Raw genomic sequence first — 26,154 nt, forward strand, 5'->3', positions numbered from 1 at the left:
ATGTACCCTGAGTCTAAACACCCCTAATCTGTCCCCCCCTACACCGCCGCAACTAAATAAATGTATTACCCCCTAAACCGCCACTCCCGGACCCCGCCGCAACTATAATATATATGTTAACCCCTAAACCGCCGCTCCCGGACCCCGCCGCCACTCTAATAAACTGATTAACCCCTAAACCGCCGCTCTCGGACCCCGCCGCCACCTACATAATACCTATTAACACCTATCCTGCCCCCCCATACCGCCGCCACCTATAATAAATTTATTAACCGCTATCCTGCCGATCCCGTACCCCACCGCAACTAAATAAATTGCTTAACCCCTAAACCACCACTCCCGGACCCCGCCGCCACCTATATTAAATTTATTAACCCCTAATCTCCCCCCCCTACACCGTCGCCACCTATAATAAATTTATTAACCCCTATCCTGCCCCCCCTATACCGCCGCATCCTATAATAAAATTATTAACCCCTAAACCTAAGTCTAACCCTAACCCTAACACCCCCCTAACTTAAATATTAATTAAATACATCTAAATATTATAACTCTTATTAACTAAATTAATCCTATTTAAAACTAAATACTTACCTTTAAAATAAACCCTAATATAGCTACAATATAAATAATAATTATATTGTAGCTATTTTAGCATTTATTTTTATTTTACAGGCAAAATTCAATTTATTTTAACTAGGTACAATAGCTATTAAATAGTTATTAACAATTTAATAGCTACCTAGTTAAAATAAAGACAAATTTACCTGTAAAATAAAAACTAACCTAAGTTACAATTACACCTAACACTACACTATCATTAAATAAATAATTCCTATTTAAAACTATATACTTACCTGTAAAATAAACCCTAAGATAGCTACAATGTAATTAAAGGGCCACTGTAAGTAAATATTTTCTATGCCTGTTACTAACTAACTACCCCAAATACGCTTTTTATCAATAGCATTTCATTAACATATCTCTACCGTATATCAGAAATCTTGTCTGCAAATTTAATTGTTTTCCAAGCCCACTCCGTGGGTATCCTTTGCTCTGTACCAATCCGTTTACAATACCTAGGTTTCAAAATGGCGCTTTAAACACAAAGTTATTGGTTTAAGTATTTTGAAGACGCAGTGCTGAAAATAGTGGGCAGGATAACGTGACATCATCGGCGAATAAAAGATATAATTTTTAGAACGTTATGAAACTTCGTTTTGGAGAAAATATAGGTCAGTAGGTTTTAATTAATGTTTATTAACTTTAATATGTTAGTTGTTTAGCTTAAAAATTATAACAGAAAGCAATCCTTTAATAATTACATTGTAGCTATTTTAGGATTTATATTTATTTTACAGGTAACTTTGTATTTATTTTAGCTAGTTAGAATAGTTATTAAATAGTTATTAACTATTTAATAACTACCTAGCTAAAAGAAATACAAAATTACCTGTAAAATAAATCCTAACCTAAGTTACAATTAAACCTAACACTACACTATCATTAAATTAATTAAATAAATTACCTACAAATAACTACAATTAAATACAATTAAATAAACTAACTAAAGTACAAAAAATAAAAAAAACTAAGTTACAAAAAATAAAAAAAATAAGTTACAAACATTTAAAAAATATTACAACAATTTTAAGCTACTTACACATAATCTAAGCCCCCTAATAAAATAACAAAGCCCCCCAAAATAAAAAAATGCCCTACCCTATTCTACATTAAAAAGTTAACAGCTCTATTACCTTACCAGCCCTTAAAAGGGCCTTTTGCGGGGCATGCCCCAAAGAATTCAGCTCTTTTGCCTGTAAAAAAAAATACAACCCCCCCAACATTAAAACCCACCACCCACATACCCCTAATCTAACCCAAACCCCCTTAAATAAACCTAACACTACCCCCCTGAAGATCATCCTACCTTTAGCCGTCTTCAGCCAGCCGACCACCGATGGAACAGAAGAAGACATCCGGAGCGGCAGAAGTCATCATCCAAGGGGCGCTGAAGAAGTCTTCCATCCGATTGAAGTCATCATCCAAGGGGCGCTGAAGAAGTCTTCCATCCGATTGAAGTCAACATCCAGGTGGCGTCTTCAATCTTCATCCATCCGGAGTGGAGCGGAGCCATCTTCAGACGAGCCGACGCGGAGCCATCTTCTTCCACCGACGACTGAACAACGAATGACGGTTCCTTTAAGTGACGTCATCCAAGATGGCGTCCCTCGAATTCCGATTGGTTGATAGGATTCTATCAGCCAAACGGAATTAAGGTAGGAAAAATCTGATTGGCTGATTAAATCAGCCAATCAGATTGAAGTTCAATCGGATTGGCTGATCCAATCAGCCAATCAGATTGACCTTGCATTCTATTGGCTGATCAGAACATTGTACTGTACTGTGGCTGATATATGATGTTTCAGGGAACGTTCAATGTCAAAAATAACACCAAGATTTCTTGCTAGATTTGGGAGTGCCATCCACTTTTACCACCACCGAGGGCCTGCAGTGCAAGGGAGTCTTTTAGATGCTGTGATTGGTGTTTACCATTCATGACGAGAATGGGGCATCATGCACTCACAAGTAGCAATATTAAAGACCCATTCTTTTCACATGCATGAAAGCTCAGAGTTTTCAGTGAGGTGTATAAAGGTTGGGTCAGGAAGGGTGTTACCTGTCCCTGTATTCAGGTGGTGGAGCTCGGATACAGTGGTGTGTGTTAACTGTTCAGGGACCGGAATCCCAAAAGGGGCTAGGGCCTCCTTTTTAATCTTGGATTTGTTACTTTAATTCATGACCACAGAAAGCCATAGGCAGCTCCAGAGCTGGTGAGGCCTTAAGCAAAATTCAAATATGAGGCTTCTCATATCTTTAATTTGTATTACCTATTAAGGATGTCCCTGTATTGTACAATACTTTACCTCGTTTTTTTTTTAATTTAGATCATTTATGTTTTGGACTTCCATTGTACCAAATCTCGCAATAATAATGCAAGGAAAAGCGAAAGAAAAAAGGGAGAAAGGGAGAGAAAAGAGAATGATGAGAGTTGAAAGAGAAACAGACAGTAGAGCGAAAAGAGGAAGTTTTGATAGCCAGAGAACTTGCATTTGTGTAAGAGGCTGTGAAGGGTAGGATATCCAGCTGTACCAGCAGAAAGTTGGTGGCAGGTCTGTTATAGTACCAAAAACTAACGTCCCAGGGGCAAACATCATGAGTAAAGCCTTAGGTGGTCGCCTATTTGGTATAGCACTAGGCTCCGCTTATGAACATTCAACAGTGATTAAAAGCTCAGATTAGAGTTTATTGGGCAGGAAAATAAGTATGCAAAAAGTGCTGGAATTATAGACTAGCACAGTTCACAGAAACAGGACACAGTATTCAGAGTCTGCAGAAACAGTTCATAAGCAGATAAATGGCCCATGACTGGCAACACAGCAGATAAATTATCCATGACTGGCATTAAAGCAGAGGAAAGGTCTTTGACTGGCATCACAGCAGCAAACAAGGATAACAGGCTATGAACTGAAGTCAGTAGAACCAGGAACAGAGAAGGCAGACACCACAAAAGAAATCTTCAGTTAATGTAAGTGCACAGTGGGGGGAGGCTTATATCGACTGTTAACAAGGGAACCAAGCACACATGGGGATAACAGGTGTGCTGGATAAACAATTTCCTCATCCCAGGTTAACCAATCCAAAATTCCACCCACAGACCAAATTCTCCCATAGCTCAGAGTAGCGAACCAGGCTACCACCAAGTAAACCCTGCTTCAATCCCAGTCTCAACCTGCAAAAACCCTGGCCATATATCACTGCTCTTATTTTTATTTATTTTTTTAAAATATTTTTTATTGAGGTTGATAAGATACAACATAAGTGTTATATTCCAAAAGATATGTAAATACAAGATAAAAAACATCAAACAAGTATATTGTTGCGTCACATAAATATAGAATAACCCAAACCTCACTTTTTAAAAAAAAATTATCTTGCTTTGAAGTATACTTAAATCATATATTGCTTGTGATTGAGGAAAAGGTGAACACAAGTATACATAACATATATTCAAGGCATAACATACAAACTATAATATTCAGAACTTGCTGATAAATGAACATAATAGTTGAAGAGTTACTGTTAAGAGAATAAGGGAATAATTGGGGATGCGGTATAAGCAAGATAAACCGCATAGTTAGTCCTCCCTAACTAGGGGGCATATTATAAGTGGTGGTGAGGAGGTGGTTATCTAAATATGTTAAATAGCATGAACTAAGAGTCATGCGTCTATGCAAAAAAGAAGAAAAAACTGAATGGCTAAGTGCAACATGGCTCTAAAAAACTATAAACAGGCTGTAACATTCCAAATCGAGCTATCCATATGTGACCTCTCATATCCATATGAGTTGCTAGAGGGGAAGTATAAATGGGTTGGTTACATCTTGGATTAGTGTACTGACTGACTAGGTGGGACGGTAAGTTCCAGACCATTTGTGTAAACCTGATTTGTATAGCTCGGTAAGGATATTATATATAGGGCATTGTAATGGTCTAGTAGTAAGTGAATAGTTTAATTTGATGACTTTAGTACTAATGTAAGCTATAGAGTATGTATTATGCTATTAACTATGTAGCATTCCATTAGGCTGCCAGTCTGAAGGAGAAAGCCTATAGGCACTGTCTCAATCAAATGGAACACTCAGGTGTCCTCTACCTATATGCGAGTGGTAGAAGCTGTTAGGACAGATAGTAATTAGGCTAAGGATTGCTCAGTGGTTGCAGTCAATAAGTTATACTGATTGGGCATAAAGATCCCATGATGCTTAAGGCTGACTTCAATGTCATTAGTTGCAATATTCTAGAGCCACTTTAATTAAATCCACTGAAATAGCTGAAATAAGGGGTCTATAGTTCTGAAACCTCTGCAGTTTGTTAAGACCTAATTTAATGAAGAACCAAAATGCAACTCTGAGGGCATTGCAATAGATTAAGATGTTACCCGCTATTCATGGTTAGACCCCGTCACTCGGGTATGGGCCCTATACCCTGCGACCGGTGGGCCAGTTATGTTAGAAAGTAGGTAGGTTCTGGTTTGCAAACCCGGCATGTCCATTCTCTCTGCAATATTATAAAATAAAATAAACCCATAACTATAAGGTTTAGATGATCTCCCCATAGATGTGTTGAAAGAAAAATTGGTGTACAGTAGTATGGGGCTGTGCCCACACAGCTCTTAATGCTTGGAAGGGACATTGCATAGAAGTAGTAGTAGCGAATTATATAAAATGCCAATATAAAGTACGTGGATCTAGTGTTATTGCAGTACCCTCAGTCTAAAAGTATATATATTCGTGGTTTCCCTGAGAGTTAAAGGACATTCTGCTACCTATTGTTTAAGAGAGCTTCTAAGATCTGTTGCCCTTATGTGAAGAGCTCATTCAAAACATACATGGGCACAAACCCCTGGTGAAGTAGTTTGCAGTAAAAAGTAGCAGATAGCCCAGGAGAGGTAATGGTGTATTCAATATCGGAGTCAGTGGCCTCCAATAGCAGATGAAAAAGTATCTCAAGGTATGGAGATGTACTATGGTGCCTAGGCTTGTTTGCTATTGATCGTGTAAAATCCTATTGATCGTGTAAAATCAGTGTGCAAATGTTTAAGTTATAAAACTGGGCTATATGATGAAGTATTGAACTTCTGATAAGAATGCTATTGTTTTGTGTCTCAATACCCTATAAACCAAGGCAAAATATAGAGTTTTCCAAAATGAGCTATTAACAATATTAAAGGATGCATTTCTTCAGAATAATCTAGCCTTTCTCTAGCATGCCTTAGATTCCCAGAGCAGGGTTGTAAGTGAACTAGGGTTTTTTTTTTTTTCAAATCATAACATCAAACAAGCATAAACCATTAAATATATGTGTATCAGGAACAGCTGATACATAGTGCTATTTGGCTAGGTATAACTATTTATCTGTAACAAGATTAGTGTGTCCATGTCCAAGTGTGGGTTGCCATTAGGACTAAAAACTCAGCAGACAGGTAACCAAAAAGGTGTCCTCACTAAAATTATTGAGTCTAACCCATACCAGATCGCACAAGCCCAGGACTATGAGAATTAAAGATATTGTTGCAGCCGACCTGAGAGATCAACAGTCCAGCTGCACAAAACTGCTGTTCCCCCACGGAGTCTCCAAACCTCTCGATGATGCCGTTGTTCTTATTGTTGCTTCTAGGTTGGTGTCGGCTGTAGTCCAGTGTTGAAATGTCCTGAGATTTAGGAATTACCTCCTGTATGACAGTGTTGGCCACCCCATCAGGAGCCGAATTGACAGCATCCATAGGCCAAGCTTGCAATGGACATTTTGAGGTCGCACCCAACTTCCTTCCACCATCCAGAAATTGGTGAACCTCCGGAGCTCTCTCCTTATATCGCATGTACAATGGTGATGAGCTGTGGGATTGCCCAAAGGGTGTATAGCTTGTGAGCTGTCTTGCATCTGAGTCAGTTGCAGCCTTGGGGGCCACCACGATCTCATCCCGACTCCCAGATCCTCCACGTGGTCATGAATCATCTAGTTGTTTCTTGAGCCGTAAAATGTGCTCATTCAAAAGGTTACATAGCTGCTCCATCAGATTAACTGTATGCAGCTCCATCCTCTACCCTGCAGGAATGCTAACAATGTTAATATGCAGGAAGCTGGGTATAGGATCCTTCTTCGTGCTACTGGTTGATCATATAATGTCTATGATGTGATGCCACACTAGGTAGTCTTGTCGAGCACAGCTGCTTGTGTCATTACTTTTATTAATGCCTGCAGCTTCTGCAGCATGGTCGGTACGGCAATCTGCAATTTGTAGTGGTTTGATTCAACCTTGATGTGGGTTGTTGGATAGACATCTTTTCCCAGTGTGTAGTACTGCTGTGAGAATAAGACTGTAGAGGATCCGTGGAGGTGCAACTGGAAACGTTTAGGCAGCCAGCGCCCATGAAAATGGCGGCTCTCACACCATAAGTGCCCTAGAAAGCCTGAGCCTGCAGCGTATTTTACAAGGCAGCCGCTGTGCACACTATAGAATCCTAGGATAGATTAAAAGTCCTGAATGATTTAGGCAAAATATTAGGCTTATGCTTAAGCAATAACCCCATATAGAAGCACTGTAAGCCAGGAGCTCCACAAAACACGTCCAGTCACTTCAGTAGCTGGCTCCGCTCCACCACTGCTCTTATTTTAAATATCTCTGCAGTGGCATGCTTCTTATATGGTGAGATGAGTGGGGATTTTTTCAAAATGAGTTGAAACTAATAATGCTATGTTGGATTCCATAGGCCTAGATTTAGAGTTTGGCGGTAGCCGTGAAAACCAGCGTTAGAGGCTCCTAACGCTGGTTTTAGGCTACCGCCGGTATTTGGAGTCATTCAAAAAAGGGTCTAACGCTCACTTTTCAGCCGCGACTTTTCCATACCGCAGATCCCCTTACGTAAATTGCGTATCCTATCTTTTCAATGGGATCTTTCTAACTCCGGTATTTAGAGTCGTGGCTGAAGTGAGCGTTAGAAATCTAACGACAAAACTCCAGCCGCAGAAAAAAGTCAGGAGTTAAGAGCTTTTTGGGCTAACGCCGGTTCATAAAGCTCTTAACTACTGTACTCTAAAGTACACTAACACCCATAAACTACCTATGTACCCCTAAACCGAGGTCCCCCCACATCGCCGCCACTCGATTAATTTTTTTTAACCCCTAATCTGCCGACCGCCACCTACGTTATACTTATGTACCCCTAATCTGCTGCCCCTAACACCGCCGACCCCTGTATTATATTTATTAACCCCTAATCTGCCCCCCACAACGTCGCCGCAAACTACCTACAATAATTAACCCCTAATCTGCCGACCGCAAAGCGCCGCTACTTAAGTTATCCTTATGTACCCCTAATCTGCTGCCCCTAACACCGCCGACCCCTATATTATATTTATTAACCCCTAATCTGCCCCCCTCAACGTCGCCTCCACCTGCCTACACTTATTAACCACTAATCTGCTGAGCGGACCGCACCGCTACTATAATAAAGTTATTAACCCCTAATCCGCCTCACTAACCCTATAATAAATAGTATTAACCCCTAATCTGCCCTCCCTAACATCGCCGACACCTAACTTCAATTATTAACCCCTAATCTGCCGATCGGAGCTCACCGCTATTCTAATAAATGTATTAACCCCTAAAGCTAAGTCTAACCCTAACACTAACACCCCCCTAAGTTAAATATAATTTTAATCTAACTAAATGAATTAACTCTTATTAAATAAATTATTCCTATTTAAAGCTAAATACTTACCTGTAAAATAAATCCTAATATAGCTACAATATAAATTATAATTACATTGTAGCTATTTTAGGATTAATATTTATTTTACAGGCAACTTTGTAATTATTTTAACCAGGTACAATAGCTATTAAATAGTTAAGAACTATTTAATAGTTACCTAGTTAAAATAATAACAAAATTACCTGTAAAATAAATCCTAACCTAAGTTACAATTAAACCTAACACTACACTATCATTAAATTAATTAAATACAATATCTACAATTATCTACAATTAAACCTAACACTACACTATCAATACATTAATTAAATACAATATCTACAAATAACTACAATGAAATAAACTAACTAAAGTACAAAAAATAAAAAAGAACTAAGTTACAAAAAATAAAAAAATATTTACAAACATAAGAAAAATCTTACAACAATTTTAAACTAATTACACCTACTCTAAGCCCCCTAATAAAATAACAAAGCCCCCCAAAATAAAAAAATGCCCTACCCTATTCTAAATTACTAAAGTTCAAAGCTCTTTTACCTTACCAGCCCTGAACAGGGCCCTTTGCGGGGCATGCCCCAAGAAGTTCAGCTCTTTTGCCTGTAAAAAAAAACATACAATACCCCCCCCCAACATTACAACCCACCACCCACATACCCCTAATCTAACCCAAACCCCCCTTAAATAAACCTAACACTAAGCCCCTGAAGATCTTCCTACCTTATCTTCACCATACCAGGTTCACCGATCGGTCCAGAAGAGCTCCTCCGATGTCCTGATCCAAGCCCAAGAGGGGGGCTGAAGATGTCCATGATCCGGTAGAAGTCTTCATCCAAGCAGGGCAGAAGAGGTCTTCCATCCTATTGAAGTCTTCATCCAAGCGGCATCTTCTATCGTCATCCATCCGGAGCAGAGCGGCAGCATCCTGAAGACCTCCGACGCGGAACATCCATCCTGGCCGACGACTGAACGACGAATGACGGTTCCTTTAAATGACGTCATCCAAGATGGCGTCCCTCGAATTCCGATTGGCTGATAGGATTCTATCAGCCAATCGGAATTAAGGTAGGAATATTCTGATTGGCTGATGGAATCAGCCAATCAGAATCAAGTTCAATCCAATTGGCTGATCCAATCAGCCAATCATATTGAGCTCGCATTCTATTGGCTGATCGGAACCGTCATTCGTCGTTCAGTCGTCGGCCAGGATGGAGAAGATGCCGCTTGGATGAAGACTTCAATCGGATGGAAGACCTCTTCTGCCCCGCTTGGATGAAGACTTCTACCGGATCATGGACATCTTCAGCCCCCCCGCTTGGGCTTGGATCAGGACATCAGAGGAGCTCTTCTGGACCGATCGGTGAACCTGGTATGGTGAAGATAAGGTAGGAAGATCTTCAGGGGCTTAGTGTTAGGTTTATTTAAGGGGGGTTTGGGTTAGATTAGGGGTATATGGGTGGTGGGTTGTAATGTTGGGGGGGGGTATTGTATGTTTTTTTTTACAGGCAAAAGAGCTGAACTTCTTGGGGCATGCCCCGCAAAGGGCCCTGTTCAGGGCTGGTAAGGTAAAAGAGCTTTGAACTTTAGTAATTTAGAATAGGGTAGGGCATTTTTTTATTTTGGGGGGCTTTGTTATTTTATTAGGGGGCTTAGAGTAGGTGTAATTAGTTTAAAATTGTTGTAAGATTTTTCTTATGTTTGTAAATATTTTTTTATTTTTTGTAACTTAGTTCTTTTTTATTTTTTGTACTTTAGTTAGTTTATTTCATTGTAGTTATTTGTAGATATTGTATTTAATTAATGTATTGATAGTGTAGTGTTAGGTTTAATTGTAGATAATTGTAGATATTGTATTTAATTAATTTAATGATAGTGTAGTGTTAGGTTTAATTGTAACTTAGGTTAGGATTTATTTTACAGGTAATTTTGTTATTATTTTAACTAGGTAACTATTAAATAGTTCTTAACTATTTAATAGCTATTGTACCTGGTTAAAATAATTACAAAGTTGCCTGTAAAATAAATATTAATCCTAAAATAGCTACAATGTAATTATAATTTATATTGTAGCTATATTAGGATTTATTTTACAGGTAAGTATTTAGCTTTAAATAGGAATAATTTATTTAATAAGAGTTAATTAATTTCGTTAGATTAAAATTATATTTAATTTAGGGGGGTGTTAGTGTTAGGGTTAGACTTAGCTTTAGGGGTTAATACATTTATTAGAATAGCGGTGAGCTCCGGTCGGCAGATTACGGTGTAATAATTGAAGTTAGGTGTCGGCGATGTTAGGGAGGGCAGATTACGGGTTAATACTATTTATTATAGGGTTAGTGAGGCGGATTAGTGGTTAATAACTTTATTATAGTAGCGGTGCGGTCCGCTCGGCAGATTAGGGGTTAATAAGTGTAGTTAGGTGGAGGCGACGTTGGGGGCGGCAGATTAGGGGTTAATAAATATAATATAGGGGTCGGCGATGTTAGGGCAGCAGATTAGGGGTACTTAGGGATAATGTAAGTAGCGGCGGTTTACGGAGCGGCAGATTAGGGGTTAATAATAATATGCAGGGGTCAGCGATAGCGGGGGCGGCAGATTAGAGGTTAATAAGTGTAAGATTAGGGGTGTTTAGACTCGGGGTACATGTTAGGGTGTTAGGTGCAGACGTAGGAAGTGTTTCCCCATAGCAAACAATGGGGCTGTGTTAGGAGCTGAACGCGGCTTTTTTGCAGGTGTTAGGTTTTTTTTCAGCTCAAACAGCCCCATTGTTTCCTATGGGGGAATCATGCACAAGCACGTTTTTGAGGCTGGCCGCGTCCGTAAGCAACTCTGGTATCGAGAGTTGCAGTAGCGTTAAATTATGCTCTACGCTCCCTTTTTGGAGCCTAACGCAGCCATTCTGTGGACTCTCAATACCAGAGTTATTTTAGAGGTGCGGCCAGAAAAAAGCCAGCGTTAGCTACGCGGGTCGTTATCGACAAAACTCTAAATCTAGCCGATAGTAAATAAGCTGTAGTCTGTGTGCTGGACTAGGGGAAGTGACTGGGAAGGTTTATAATCTTGCAGTGGTACAGTAACAATTTTGTCCCCATATCAATTTCTAAAGAGATATGGCACCAGTTTAGTGCCCAAAAAAGGGTCATAATACAAGTGTAGTAGTACTTAATGCTCCCGCTCGAGTGCTAACTCTGCTAGAAGTAAGCTTTTTGCTTAAGTCAGGTAGTGTTCATATTACACATTGAATGTTTTCAATCCCCGATGCGTATAAAAAGCCGAAGTTACAATAGCACACAGTGATATTCTATTCCCCCATAGAAGCAAAAAAGTGGAAACACCTACTTGCGCGCAAACAAGATTACATATTCTCAAGTGCACTAGCCCGACATGAAAATATGAATATTTCACATTCAAATGTTCTTCACACAGAAGAATATGTTCTATTTATTCATAAATAAACATACACACACACACTATATATATATATATATATATATATATATATATATATATATATATATGAATATACAGTATATATAAATATATATATATATATATATATATATATATATATATATATATATATATATATATATATATAAAATATGGTATAATAACTATCTATGCTTATGAATATTGCACAAATATGATTCTTTTTATGTTTTCAGCTACTTGACTGCAAAGGGCTCCAATGCACATGTATACACATATAAGTACATAAATACCTATGTACAACCTGTATAAACACATATATATATATACAGGGAGTGCAGAATTATTAGGCAAATGAGTATTTTGACCACATCATCCTCTTTATGCATGTTGTCTTACTCCAAGCTGTATAGGCTCGAAAGCCTACTACCAATTAAGCATATTAGGTGATGTGCATCTCTGTAATGAGAAGGGGTGTGGTCTAATGACATCAACACCCTATATCAGGTGTGCATAATTATTAGGCAACGTCCTTTCCTTTGGCAAAATGGGTCAAAAGAAGGACTTGACAGGCTCAGAAAAGTAAAACATAGTGAGATATCTTGCAGAGGGATGCAGCACTCTTAAAATTGCAAAGCTTCTGAAGCGTGATCATCGAACAATCAAGCGTTTCATTCAAAATAGTCAACAGGGTCGCAAGAAGCGTGTGGAAAAACCAAGGCCCATGAACTGAGAAAAGTCAAGCGTGCAGCTGCCAAGATGCCACTTGCCACCAGTTTGGCCATATTTCAGAGCTGCAACATCACTGGAGTGCCCAAAAGCACAAGGTGTGCAATACTCAGAGACATGGCCAAGGTAAGAAAGGCTGAAAGACGACCACCACTGAACAAGACACACAAGCTGAAACGTCAAGACTGGGCCAAGAAATATCTCAAGACTGATTTTTCTAAGGTTTTATGGACTGATGAAATGAGAGTGAGTCTTGATGGGCCAGATGGATGGGCCCGTGGCTGGATTGGTAAAGGGCAGAGAGCTCCAGTCCGACTCAGACGCCAGCAAGGTGGAGGTGGAGTACTGGTTTGGGCTGGTATCATCAAAGATGAGCTTGTGGGGCCTTTTCGGGTTGAGGATGGAGTCAAGCTCAACTCCCAGTCCTACTGCCAGTTTCTGGAAGACACCTTCTTCAAGCAGTGGTACAGGAAGAAGTCTGCATCCTTCAAGAAAAACATGATTTTCATGCAGGACAATGCTCCATCACACGCGTCCAAGTACTCCACAGCGTGGCTGGCAAGAAAGGGTATAAAAGAAGAAAATCTAATGACATGGCCTCCTTGTTCACCTGATCTGAACCCCATTGAGAACCTGTGGTCCATCATCAAATGTGAGATTTACAAGGAGGGAAAACAGTACACCTCTCTGAACAGTGTCTGGGAGGCTGTGGTTGCTGCTGCACGCAATGTTGATGGTGAACAGATCAAAACACTGACAGAATCCATGGATGGCAGGCTTTTGAGTGTCCTTGCAAAGAAAGGTGGCTATATTGGTCACTGATTTGTTTTTGTTTTGTTTTTGAATGTCAGAAATGTATATTTGTGAATGTTGAGATGTTATATTGGTTTCACTGGTAAAAATAAATAATTGAAATGGGTATATATTTGTTTTTTGTTACGTTGCCTAATAATTATGCACAGTAATAGTCACCTGCACACACAGATATCCCCCTAAAATAGCTAAAACTAAAAACAAACTAAAAACTACTTCCAAAAATATTCCGCTTTGATATTAATGAGTTTTTTGGGTTCATTGAGAACATGGTTGTTGTTCAATAATAAAATGAATCCTCAAAAATACAACTTGCCTAATAATTCTGCACTCCCCTGTATACATGCATACATACATATTTAGAAATGTTTATGTATGTATCTCAGTTCTTTGTAATATATTTTTTGATGTTTTTGTGAAACTAGAGCTCTGAGGATGCAGTAATCATTCTACCATAAATCAAGTTAAATTTTCAGCTTCTAATACAATCAGTAAACATCCGCAATAAAATCCTTTTCATTCAATATGTTTCATGTGTTAAATTTTTTGTAATTTTTTTTTCTTTGCTGTAGAAAAATTATTTTTAATATATTGTTTTTATTATTTACCTATTGACCATGCAAAATTAAAAAGCATGTACACCCCATAAAGAGAAATGACTTTAAAAGGAATTTAAATGAGATGTAAATGAAAAGTTGATACAGCACTTGGGGCAATGCGGAATACAGCGAGCGTATTGCTCGCCGTATTTAGAGAGGTCTGTCGGACCTGATCCGCACTGCCGGATCAGGTCCGACACCTTCATAACTAGAGGCCCTTATGTCTATGGCTAAATGAGGTATTAAAGGCAAACATTTTTAAAAAAATGCTTATGAAACAAAAAGCAATTAAACATCTTATAATATTTTTTATCTTTAAAAAAAGGTTTATTTTGTTACATTTCTACAGAGAATAGCAGGGAATGTATATTTGTACACAACAATTTATACTGAATTATCCATTGTTCACTTGCTGATGAGGACAGTTCTCAAAGCTGTATTGATTGACAGAGCCAAGCCTCCATAAGCATGAAAACAAATCTAGGCTTATTCAGTAGCTTTAAGTCTCCAAAGAAAGATAATTTACATAAACATCATTTTTGATAACCTACAAAAAAAATATATAAAAAGAAGGCGCCCATAGCTTAATAAGTTCAAACAGATGGCAAAGTAATGCAAGGGGGTGAAAATGCACTCACATTTGGGAAAGAACTATCAAGTTTTATATAGGCAGGCCAGGAATTTTAGAGTATGCTGGCTAACTCTCTCTCTCTCTCTCTCTCTCTCTCTCTCTCTCAAAAGCATCGAACGTTATGTGGTTGTTTCTTCCTTGAAATGAATTAAAAACAAACTACCATAGCGTAATATGTAAGGGCATATAGTAGTGTAAAATAAAAATATTCAACTCACATTTGGTCATGCACTGTCAAGTGCTATAGGCACGGGCCAGATATTCATGAGTACATGGCTAACTCAGTCACTGTGTCAGGAGCATCAGTAGGGAATGTCTCAATCTTAGAAGCAATAGGATCCACACGATAGCCAAAGGGGTCTATCTCCGAATGGAAACAGCAGTTATGAAGCAGCGGTCACAAAGACCACTGCTCCATAATCTGTCCGCCTGCTCTGAGCAGGCGGACAGACATCGCCGGAAATCAACCCGATCGAGTATGATCGGGTTGATTGACACCCCCCTGCTGGTGGCCAAGCGAGTCTGCAGGGGGCGGCGTTGCACCAGCAGCCCTTGTGAGCTGCTGGTGCAATGCTGAATACGGAGAGCGTATTGCTCTCCGTATTCAGCGAGGTCTGGCGGATCAGGTCCGCCAGACTTTGATAAATATAGGCCAAAGTGTTTTCCAAATTGGTGTCAATCAGCTGGATTCCCATAAAAAAGTGTATAAAGCTCAGTCTTTATATAAAATGTTAAAAATACTTTAATATCAAATACTCAGGTACAGTACCTGAGTATTTGAAATTAAAGTATGCTTATTAAATCTACCCCATTGCCTTATTATCCAATTCTTGTTCAGTTTATAAACACATTTTTTTTCTGAACGTTATGCACACCCAAACTTTTTTTAAATGACAATGTTGTTGCCCATAACTCCAGAATAGTTTGCAAAGTGAGTTTGAATTAAAGGGACACTGAACTCAAAATTTTTTATTTCATGATTCAGATAGAGCATGACATTTTAAGCAACTTTCTAATTTACTTCTATTATCAATTTTTTTTTCATTCTCTTGCTATTTTTATTTGAAAAAGAAGGCATCTAAGCTAAGGAGCCAGTAAATGTTTGGTTCAGAACCATGGATAGCACTTGTTTATTGGTGCTGTCCAATCAGCAAGGACAACCCAGGTTGTTCACCAAAAATGGGTCGGCATCTAAACTTACATTCTTGCTTTTCAAATAAACATACCAAGAGAATGAAGAAAATTTGAAAATAGGCGTAAATTAGAAAGTTGCTTAAAATTACATGCTCTATATGAATCACGAAAGAAAAAAATTTGGGTTCAGTGTCCCTTTAAGTCATTGCACCAGCAGTTCTTGTGAACTGCTGGTGTAATGCCGCCCCCGGCAGATTTGCAGCCAATCGTCCGCTAGCAGAGGGTGTCAATCAACCCAATCGTATTCGATCGGGTTGATTTCTGTCCGCCGCCTCAAAGCAGGCGGACAAGTTATGAAGCAGCGGCCCCCTGGTGTGTGCTTCTGTGCCAATTTCTGAGTTAAAAAAAGACTAAGCAAACTATTATAATTTTTTTAATCCCAAACTTGCTTAGCAAACTATTCTGGGGCTACATACCCCAAATAGACTGTGCTGTAATGTTCCTTTAATATTGATATGTGCTTTAAATGAGCACCTAAACATAGTTTTATCCTGGTTATTTCGCTCATGGGGGCTGATTTATCAAGGGCCAAATTGCTCTTGATCCCCCTGTTTCTGCGCAAGACCGCTGCTCCGTAACTCGTCTGCTGCCTCAGAGGCTGTGGACATCAATCCGTCCAATCCTATACAATCAGGTTGATTGACCCCCTCGCCCTGCTAGCGGACGATTGGCCGCAAATCTGCAAGGGCGGCATTGCACAAGCAGCTCACCAGAACTGCTTGTGCAATGTTAAATGCTGACAGCGTATGCTGTCGGCATTCAGCAATGTCTGGCGGACATGATACGCTACAGCGTATCATGTTTGCCAGACATTGATTAATCGGCCCCATGATTTATTCTCAATATGATTTGATCATGCTGAATTGTGTGTTTGTGGTTTCACATCGTACTTTTTATAGTCTTTTTTTGAACCATGATTTTTTTTGTAAAATATAACACTATGCCTTGTAATAAATATTGTTTAGCAAACCTTTATTTTAGTTACCCTAACTGAATGCTTAAGAAATTCAAACCAAAAAAATGCCCTTATAACCTACTTACATCCTGCTTGATAAGGTGTCCTAATGAATAACATATGTCCATCTCATTGCTGTGTATGCTCCCCATGTAAGAGGAGGAGGGGATCTGTGTAGCCCGGGGTGTGTGTCTTAGGCCTCTAGATTAGCATCACAAGGTTGTAGTCCTTGCTCCCAGCAATAGACACTAATAAAGCAGCATATCAGCTGGGCTCTGGGCCATTGCTAGTGAATGCAACTCTCCCATGGAATCTGCTGCAGCTACACCCAAACCTGTCTTTACATTCACTGCTATGCCATAACACATTTGTACTCTACTTTCCCAAATACCCTGATGACTGATGGAAAGAGATAATGGGAAAATGTAAACAGTGGGACCATGTGATTCAATTAAAAATATAACTATGTTGAATGTTAAAGATAGAGAAAAATGTATTGGCTACGTATCTTAAAAGAAATAACAGTTCTAGAAACTGATTAATTACTAACTCACTGCCAGATTACGAGTTTTGCGTTATGAGTGGCTCGCTAATAACTTGCAAGTTATTTCCACCGCTCACCTTTAATAGCGCTGCTGTTATAGGTTTGCAAAAAAACGGCGTTTGTGGGCAATATGACAGTGTTGAGCTCCATACCGCACACAAATACCAGCGCTGCTTTGAGCTGCTTTGACGTGCTCGTGCACGATTTCCCCATAGACATCAATGGGGAGACCCGGCTAAAAAAAGCCTAACACCTGCAATAACGGAGCTCCGTAACGCAGCCCCATTGATGTCTATGGGGAAAGAAAATGTATGTTTAAACCTAACACCCTAACATAAACCCCGAGTCTAAACACCCCTAATCTGTCGCCCCCAATGTCGCCGACACCTACATTACACTTATTAACCCCTAATCTGCTGCCCCCAATGTCGCCGACAACTACATTACACTTACTAACCCCTAATCTGCCGTCCCCAATGTCGCCGCCACCTACCTACACTTATTAACCCCTAATCTGCCGCCCACAATGTCGCCGCTGCCACTATACTAAAGTTATTAAGCCCTAAATCTCTGGCCTCCCACATCACTAACACTAAATAAATATATTAACCCCTAAACCTAACCCTAAGTCTAACCCTAATCCTAACACCCCTAACTTTAATATAATTAAAATAAATCTAAATAAAAATTACTATTATTACCTAAATAATACCTAATTAAGTCTAAATACTTACCTGTAAAATAAAACCTAAGCTAGCTACAATATTACTAATAGTTACATTCTAGCTATCTTAGGTTTTATTTTTATTTCACAGCTAAGTTTGTATTTATTTTAACTAGGTAGACTAGTTAGTAAATAGTTATTAACTATTTACTAACTACCTAGTTAAAATAAATACAAATTTACCTGTAAAATAAAACCTGACCTGAGTTACACTAACACCTAACATTACACTAAAATTAAATAAATTAAATTAAAAAAATACATTTATCTAAATTACAAAAAATAATAAACACTAAATTACACAAAATAAAAAAAGAAATTGTCAAAAATAAAAACAAATTACTTCTAATCTAATAGCTCTATCAAAATTAAAAAGCCCCCCCCCCCCCAAAATAATAAAACCCCTAGCCTACACTAAACTGCCAATATCCCTTAAAAGGGCCTTTTGCTGGGCATTGCCCCAAAGAAATCAGCTCTTTTACCTGTAAAAAAAAATACAAACAACTCCCCAACAGTAAAACCCACCACCCACACAACCAACCCCCCAAATAAAAACCTACCTAAAAAACCTAAGCTCCCCATTGCCCTGAAAAGGGCATTTGGATGGGCATTGCCCTTAAAAAGGCATTTAGCTCTTTTACGGTGCCCAAAGTCCCTTATCTAAAAATAAAACCCACCCAATAAACCGTTAAAAAAACCTAACACTAACCCTCGAAGATCCACTTACAGTTTTTGAAGACCGGACATCCATTCTCATCCAGCTGGGAGAAGTCTTCATCCAAGCAGCAAGAAGTCCTCAACAAAGCCGGGAGAAGTCTTCATAAAAGCGGCAAGAAGTCGTCCTTCAGGTGGGCAGACGGCATCTTCTATCTCCATCCTTCCGACGCGGAGCGGCTCCATCTTCAAGACATCCGGCGGGAAGCATCCTCTTCATACAGTCCCAGCCATACACTGAAGGTTCCCTTTAAGGTACGTCATCCAAGATGGCGTCCCTTGAATTCTGATTGGCTGATAGAATTCTATCAGGCAATTGGAATTAAAGGGTAAAAAATTGGGGGGCGGAGCCAACTCCTGTCATGGCAGCTCCAGAACTCAGCTTGTAACTTTTAGCTAACTTCTAGATCTATCCCTTACAGGATATAACATATATCAGCAACTGGATTATCTAAGAATCACACTGCAAGCCTAACCTAAACCCAACTGAACAACCACGTGGCAGACTGCTATTCTAATATGGATGCCCTCTTACGAGCCTCGTCTGCCAGCTTTTAAGCCTCAGAGATTTGCTTTAGGTGAATAGTGGATCGCTCATCAAGAGCAACTTCAAAACCCACCAAACATTGGGGATATGGCGCATTAAACTACTTTATCACTTGTCAAATTCAGTGAGAGCCACCACTAGCAATGCCGACAGGGGTTACAACCTCCCCTCCAAATATGGACTTAACGGCTCATATTCTTGCCGAACTCAGTTCCTTACTCGACTGGTACCAAGAAGATCTTGGCAATACCCTAAGAGCTGCACTTACCGACCCTACAAGTGATGACCTCACTCGGGACTCGCCAGCAGAGCATACACACATTGAAGATTGGTGTCCGCAACAAACACTGACCAGTGCAGCTACCACCATGCAGCATGTTTCCCCTCTTGAGTGTCGAGATTCAGCAGGGCATAAAGGTGAGACATACGACAATACCCTGAATAACAAAGCATATACCTTGTATCAGATGGGACCAAATGAGGGACGTTTCCTGACCGTCGAGACGGCACCTCCATGGCATTTACCATACAAGCTGAGTACTTCCCCAATGCTACATGAGACTAGGCCCATCTCACTCTGGCGGTCGTTACCAAGTGGGGCTGTTTTCTTGTTAGAGAAGTCTTTGTTGTCCACTGGAATGTGGGATCTGAGGATGGTGGCTATTGCAATAGTATTTCTGTTGATGCCTCCTCTCTTTTTGCGGCCATGGATTGCGCTACTGAAAGACACCACCATTTACTTTGTGGACTCTGATCTCTGCAGCTCCCAGTTGCCTAAAGCTGGCATTGGTTAACACTATGGACATGATTGTCTAATAAGTATAGCGGACCCTGTAAGATTTGCTGTCTGCTTTTTTTTTCCAACATGATTAATAATTTGATAGCTGGGACCATAGTGGACAGGGTGATTGATGTTGAATCTCTTTTGGTTATGTGTTTACATTTTTTTATGCTATAGACTTCTGCTGTTTTTTAACATTATCTCTAGCTCCAGCTGGTCAAGAATGTGTGTATTATGATCCAATCAACTAACATGTATACGTTATTTAACCTTTAATGGACAGACTGTCAGTTTGCACAGATTGCCTTGTGAGACCTTGTATTATGACACATATACTTCTGTAACATCACTCCCTCAAAATCCTATGTCATTAACTTCATCTCAAATTACTAAGAAGGGGTATTAGTCTGAGCCTTGCCTCAACTGTTCAGTTATAGATTTATGGCAACCAGAACAGATCCTAATAAATCTTTGTTAAGTTTACTGCACACAGATCTGTACTACACGCTTGATAATAGGCTATTTTATATTGCTTGTCTATATATACTAATGTTGCTGTAGGGTTTTATAATTGAGCTTCATGCAGGCTCAGCATACATTTGAGTTCATTTCCAGGTTAGCGATTATTCTCTAAACCCATATATATACTTGCTTTACTTTTAAGATCCGAAACACCCCTGGAACCATACTGTTGTACTAGGTTTTAAAGTCATATAAAAACCTCTTACCTGTTAAGACGGAATGTTTTATTTCTCTTTAAAAAATTTCCTTTAAGCTTTACTCGCTCTAAGACTCATGATACGCTTCTCCTTATGTTAGTTAAGTTCTTTATAAGTAAATCTTGCAGTTCAACATAATATTGATCTTATTTTCCCTTCCAAGTTTAGCAAGATTGTTCAGCATTCTCTTTTTTAGAAGCCGAATGCACTCAACGCAACGTACCTACATATTTCACTATATTACTTATTCATAGGAAAGAATTCCTCCTGTATAGTACTTTAAACTTTTCAGGATCCATGAGTGGTCCCTAGTGTTATTGGAGGAAATTTCATCTGTTAAAAAGAGGTTCTACCTTCAATGCATACTATAAAATTCCTGCTGTTCTAAAATCTTTTCTTTATTGTTAAGATATTTTCATAATGTAACAGTTAGCAATATGCTACTCCTAATATTTACTGTACATGTTTATATTATTGTACTTGCTGAAAACCTCAATAAAAATATATTTATAAAAAAATTAAAAAAAGGGTAAAATATCCTATTGGCTGATGCAATCAGCCAATAGGATTGAGCTAAATCAGCCAATAGGATTGAGCTTCAATCCTATTGGCTGACCCAATCAGCCAATGGGATTGAGCGCGCATTCAATTGGCTGTTCCAATCAGCCAATAGAATGCAAGCTCAATCCTATTGACTGATTGGATCAGCCAATAGGATTAAAGCTCAATCCTATTGACCGATTGCATCAGCCAATAGGATTTTTTACCCTTTAATTCCGATTGACTGATAGAATTCTATCAGCCAATCGGAATTCAAGGGACGCCATCTTGGATGATGTCCCTTAAAGGGAACCTTCAGTGTACGGCTGGGACCGAATGAAGAGGATGCTCTGCGCTGGATGTCTTGAAGATGGAGCCGCGCCAGAAGGATGAAGACGCCGTCTGGATGAAGACTTCTGCCCGCCTGGAGGACGACTTCTTGCCGCTTGGATGAAGACTTCTCCCGGCTGGATGAGGATGGATGTCCGGTCTTCAAAAACTGTAAGTGGATCTTCGGGGGTTAGTGTTAGGTTTTTTTAAGGGTTTATTGGGTGGGTTTTATTTTTTAGCTTAGGGACTTTGGGCACCGTAAAAGAGCTAAATGCCCTTTTAAGGACAATGCCCATCCAAATGCCCTTTTAAAAGCAAAGGGGAGCTTAGGTTTTTTAGGTAGATTTTTATTTGGGCGGGGGGTTGGTTGTGTGGGTGGTGGGTTTGACTTTTGGGGGATTGTTTGTATTTTTTTTTACAGGTAAAAGGGCTGATTAATTTGGGGCAATGCCCAGCAAAAGGCCCTTTTAAGAGCTTTTGGCAGTTTATTGTCGACTAAGGGTTTTATTATTTTGGGGGGGCTTTTTTATTTTGATAGGGCTATTAGATTAGGAGTAATTTGTTTTTATTTTTGATAATTTCTTTTTTTATTTTTTGTAATTTAGTGTTTATTGTTTTTTGTAATTTAGACAAATGTATTTTTTTAATTTAATTTATTTAATTTTAGTGTAATGTTAGGTTTTACTGTAAGACGAGTTAGGATTTATTTCACAGGTAAGTTTGTATTTATTTAACTAGGTAGTTAGTAAATAGTTAATAACTATTTAATAACTAATCTACCTAGTTAAAATAAATCAAACTTACCTGTGAAATAAAAATAAAACCTATGATAGCTACAATGTAACTATTAGTTATATTGTAACTAACTTAGGTTTTATTTTACAGGTAAGTATTTATTTAGATTTAAATAGGAATCATTTAGGTATTAATTGTAATTTTTATTTGGAATTATTTTAATTATGTTAAAGTTAGTGGGTGTTAGAGTTAGGGTTACGTTAGGGTTAGACTTAGGGTTAGGTTTAGGGGTTAATAACTTTAGTATAGTGGCGGCGACATTGGGGGCAGCAGATTAGAAGTTAATAACATTAATGTAGGTTTCAGCGATGTTAGGGGCAGCAGATTAGGGGTTAATAAGTGTATGTATGTGGCGACGACATTGGGGGCAGCAGCTTAGGGGTTAATAATATTTAACTAGTGTTTACGATGCGGGAGTGCAGCGTTTTAAGGGTTAATATGTTTATTATAGTGGTGGCGATATCCGGAGCAGCATATTAGGGGTTAATAATTTTATTTTAGTGTTTGCGATGCGGGAGGGCCTCAGTTTAGGGGTTAATAGGTAATTTATGGGTGTTAGTGTACTTTGTAACACTAGGGCCGGTGCAAGGATTTTTGTCTACACAGGCGAAGGTGCATTTGGATGCCCCCCCCACCAAAAAAACTCAGACAATATCATCAACCTCCCTGCCCTCCTCAAGACCACTCCCCCATACCAAGTACATTTTATTTGCGCCCCATTAAGCCAACTTATTTATCTTTTACATAAAAACACATGTGACTGACAGTGACTGTTTAGAAAATCTGATGAAGCAGTTTATTTATGAAGGGATTTTTGAGTTAAGGACTTGTTCTACTGTACAGAGGCAGCATGCATTGGTGAGTGACTGTGACTGTTTAGAAAATCTGATGAAGCAGTTTGTTTATGAAGGGATTTTTGAGTTAAAGGGACAGTATACACTCATTTTCATATAACTGCATGTAATAGACACTACTATAAAGAATAAGATGCACAGATACTGATATTAAAATCCAGTATAAAACTGTTTAAAAACTTACTTAGAAGCTGTCAGTTTGGCTCGGTTGAAAAGGTAGCCGGAAAGCCCACTGCAAGTGGCAAATAAGACACTCCCCCCTCCCCCTTCTTTTGCATATGAAAAGACCTTTTACACAAACACATAAAACTTTGGGGCTTGGTTAGGAGTCTGAAAATCAGAGCAATGTTATTTAAAAATAAGCAAAACTATACATTTATTTTTTTTAAAAACTTTATGGGCTATATAAATAGATCATCTACAAAACATTTATGCAAAGAAAAAAGTGTGTCCACTCTGGGTAGTAGAAGGAATAATTGCTATTAAAAGCATTTTATCTGGGACTGGGAGAGGAACAAGTTTTTTTCTTGCTGCTGTTTATTTTGTTGATACACTGAGTGAGTCAGTAAGTTTACATCACTTAGAAATTCATTTTCCCTTCTCCCCCCTTTATCTTCCTCCCCCGGGCCCCCCCCCTGAAGTGAAATCTATCTCTTGCAAATTAATGATAATAATTATATAATTAAGCCATGATGATGACACCATGATTTTTCAGAAATTCCTACCTACCGTAACCTGGCTGGCTGCTGCTCAGATGCTCTGCTCGTCTCTCTACTGACACAGACAGTGAAGACTGAAGACAAGTCTCTTCTTCTGCCTGCCTCTGGCTGGCCTGCCAGCCTTAGCCGATGATGATCCGATTCTGGGACTGCGACCCCCGTGACCAGTCCCCGTCCCCTCGCCTAACAACACCTCGACCGGGAGGACCTAACCTGGCTGAGACCTCCTCATGAGTCATGTCATGTGTCTGACTGACTCTGAGGCTCAGAGTGAGATGGCGGCTGGCTCAGGCTGCCTTTGTCACGTGGAGACCGTCCGTTCCCTCTCACAGTCACTCAGAGTAAGTGACGTCATCAAGAAGGCTGGCAGTCAGTCAGAAGTTCAGACGAGTCAGCACTCTGGCAGGCTGTGTGCTGCTGTGTGCAAGGCAAGTAGCTCCACCTCCGCCTTCCTCATCATCACCACCAGTCCTCCTCCATGATCCAACCACTGAGCGCCTCTGCTCTGAGTCTGACCGTCCGTCGCGGTGTTGATCATCAACAGTGTGCACATAAGTAACAGAGACCAATTCTATTCACTGACACACACCGACCAGGGCGGGGGGGGGGGGGGGATTCGGCACACAGAGTGACAGACAGAGATATCAAATAAAAACTTAAATTTTTTTTTAATGATAGGCAGCAGTGAGGTCGCCAATAATCAGCACTGCTCTCAGCGCCCCCCTGCTGGTGCCCCCTAAGGCGGCAGCCTATTCTGCCTAATACAAAACGCCGGCCCTGTGTAACACTTTAGTTATGAGTTTTATGCTACAGCTTTGTAACGTAAAACCCATAACTACTGACTTTCAGGTGACGGTACAGATCTTGTAGTTATAGGCTGTACCGCTCACTTTTTGGCTGGACAGGCAAATCGTAATACCAGCGCTATGGAAGTCCCATTGAAAGGTGCGGTAGTTACGTTGTGTGACGGCCAAAAAAGTGTGCGGTACAGCTATACCTAGAAGACTCGTAATATGAGCGGTAGTGAAAAAGAGCCATAATTATGCTTTTTCACTCATAAAGCACAATTCATAATCTAGCCGTCAGATAATTAATCCTTTTTGTGCTATAAAGGGACATTATACACTGAATAAATGCAAGATAGAATGATACAGTCAAAGAGAATAAAATGTAGAGGTATTTTTTAAAGTTTAATGAGTTGTTTAAATATTGACAAAATAAGTATAAACGTTCAGTGTCTCTAAAGCAATGGGAGCTGCCATGTTGCAACTTAAGTATCTTTCTCTGCAGTGGTCAATTAGGGACAGTTATAAACAGGTCACTAGAGGGTTCAGCCAATGACTGTGTGGAATATAGCAGTGTTCTGTACTTCCATTTCAAATAAGAATTGAAAAGCTCACATTTTCAGAATGGGACTAAATAAATAATGAAAGTATATTGCAAAGTTTTTTATATATATGCAGTTTATTATTTTATATTATCATCTCAAGGTGTTTAATATCCCTTTAAGAACTAGGCTAAGAATTTCATATTGCTATTTTTTGTTCATATCATGTTTTTACCATTACCTAAAGCTCTTATAGGGGTGCCACCTCAGCCATGTTTTGTTATGTGACATTAATGCCTATAATGCTACATTATGTAATTACAATTACAAATGTAAGCAGACAGTAAACATTCTACCTACTCAGGTAATTTTGCTACAGTCAGAGAATATCTATTTTTTGACAGTGTAAAGACCCAAGATATTGTCATTCCTTAATGGAGGATAGGGACATACTTTTAAAATTCATAAATTACTACGGTCCCTATTCCAAACCATTGTCTGCAAAAACATCATATGGAAGGAGATATTTTTTACTTTTTCTAAATTTATGTAAAATGATGCTTGTCCCATACTTCCTAGAGAGGACAAAAAGAAAATTTTGTAACCTAGGTTATCTTCAGAATAATGCAAATCAATAGCTGGTTTAGACAATTAAATAATTTGTTTTGTTTCTTTCTAGGGAGCATGGGACATTGTAAGCACTGACCTTCTACACACCTATACAATGCTGGGTTACCATGCTAATGACTCCAGGCACTGATTCTACTACGCTATCCCAAAAGGTAAATGCAACAAACAGACAGAAGACGCCTCCTAGTGCCACTCCATTATTCTCCCAAATATTAAACACACAACATGATATTCGAGCAAAGCAGTC

At 39.2% G+C, this 26,154-nt stretch overlaps 1 long non-coding RNA gene across 2 annotated transcripts in view; it reads left to right on the forward strand.

Annotated features, from left to right (window-relative positions):
- The window catches only part of LOC128665141 (uncharacterized), a 56,849-nt gene that overhangs the window by 16,982 nt on the left and 13,713 nt on the right, over positions 1 to 26,154 (forward strand). For both annotated transcript variants that reach the window (XR_008403005.1, XR_008403004.1), the window contains exon 2: positions 25,957 to 26,059. This is a non-coding gene — a long non-coding RNA (uncharacterized LOC128665141). The remainder of the gene's footprint in view (positions 1 to 25,956; positions 26,060 to 26,154) is intronic.

The sequence above is a fragment of the Bombina bombina genome, chromosome 6 (assembly GCF_027579735.1).
Source record: "Bombina bombina isolate aBomBom1 chromosome 6, aBomBom1.pri, whole genome shotgun sequence".
Taxonomy (NCBI): Eukaryota; Metazoa; Chordata; class Amphibia; order Anura; family Bombinatoridae; genus Bombina; species Bombina bombina.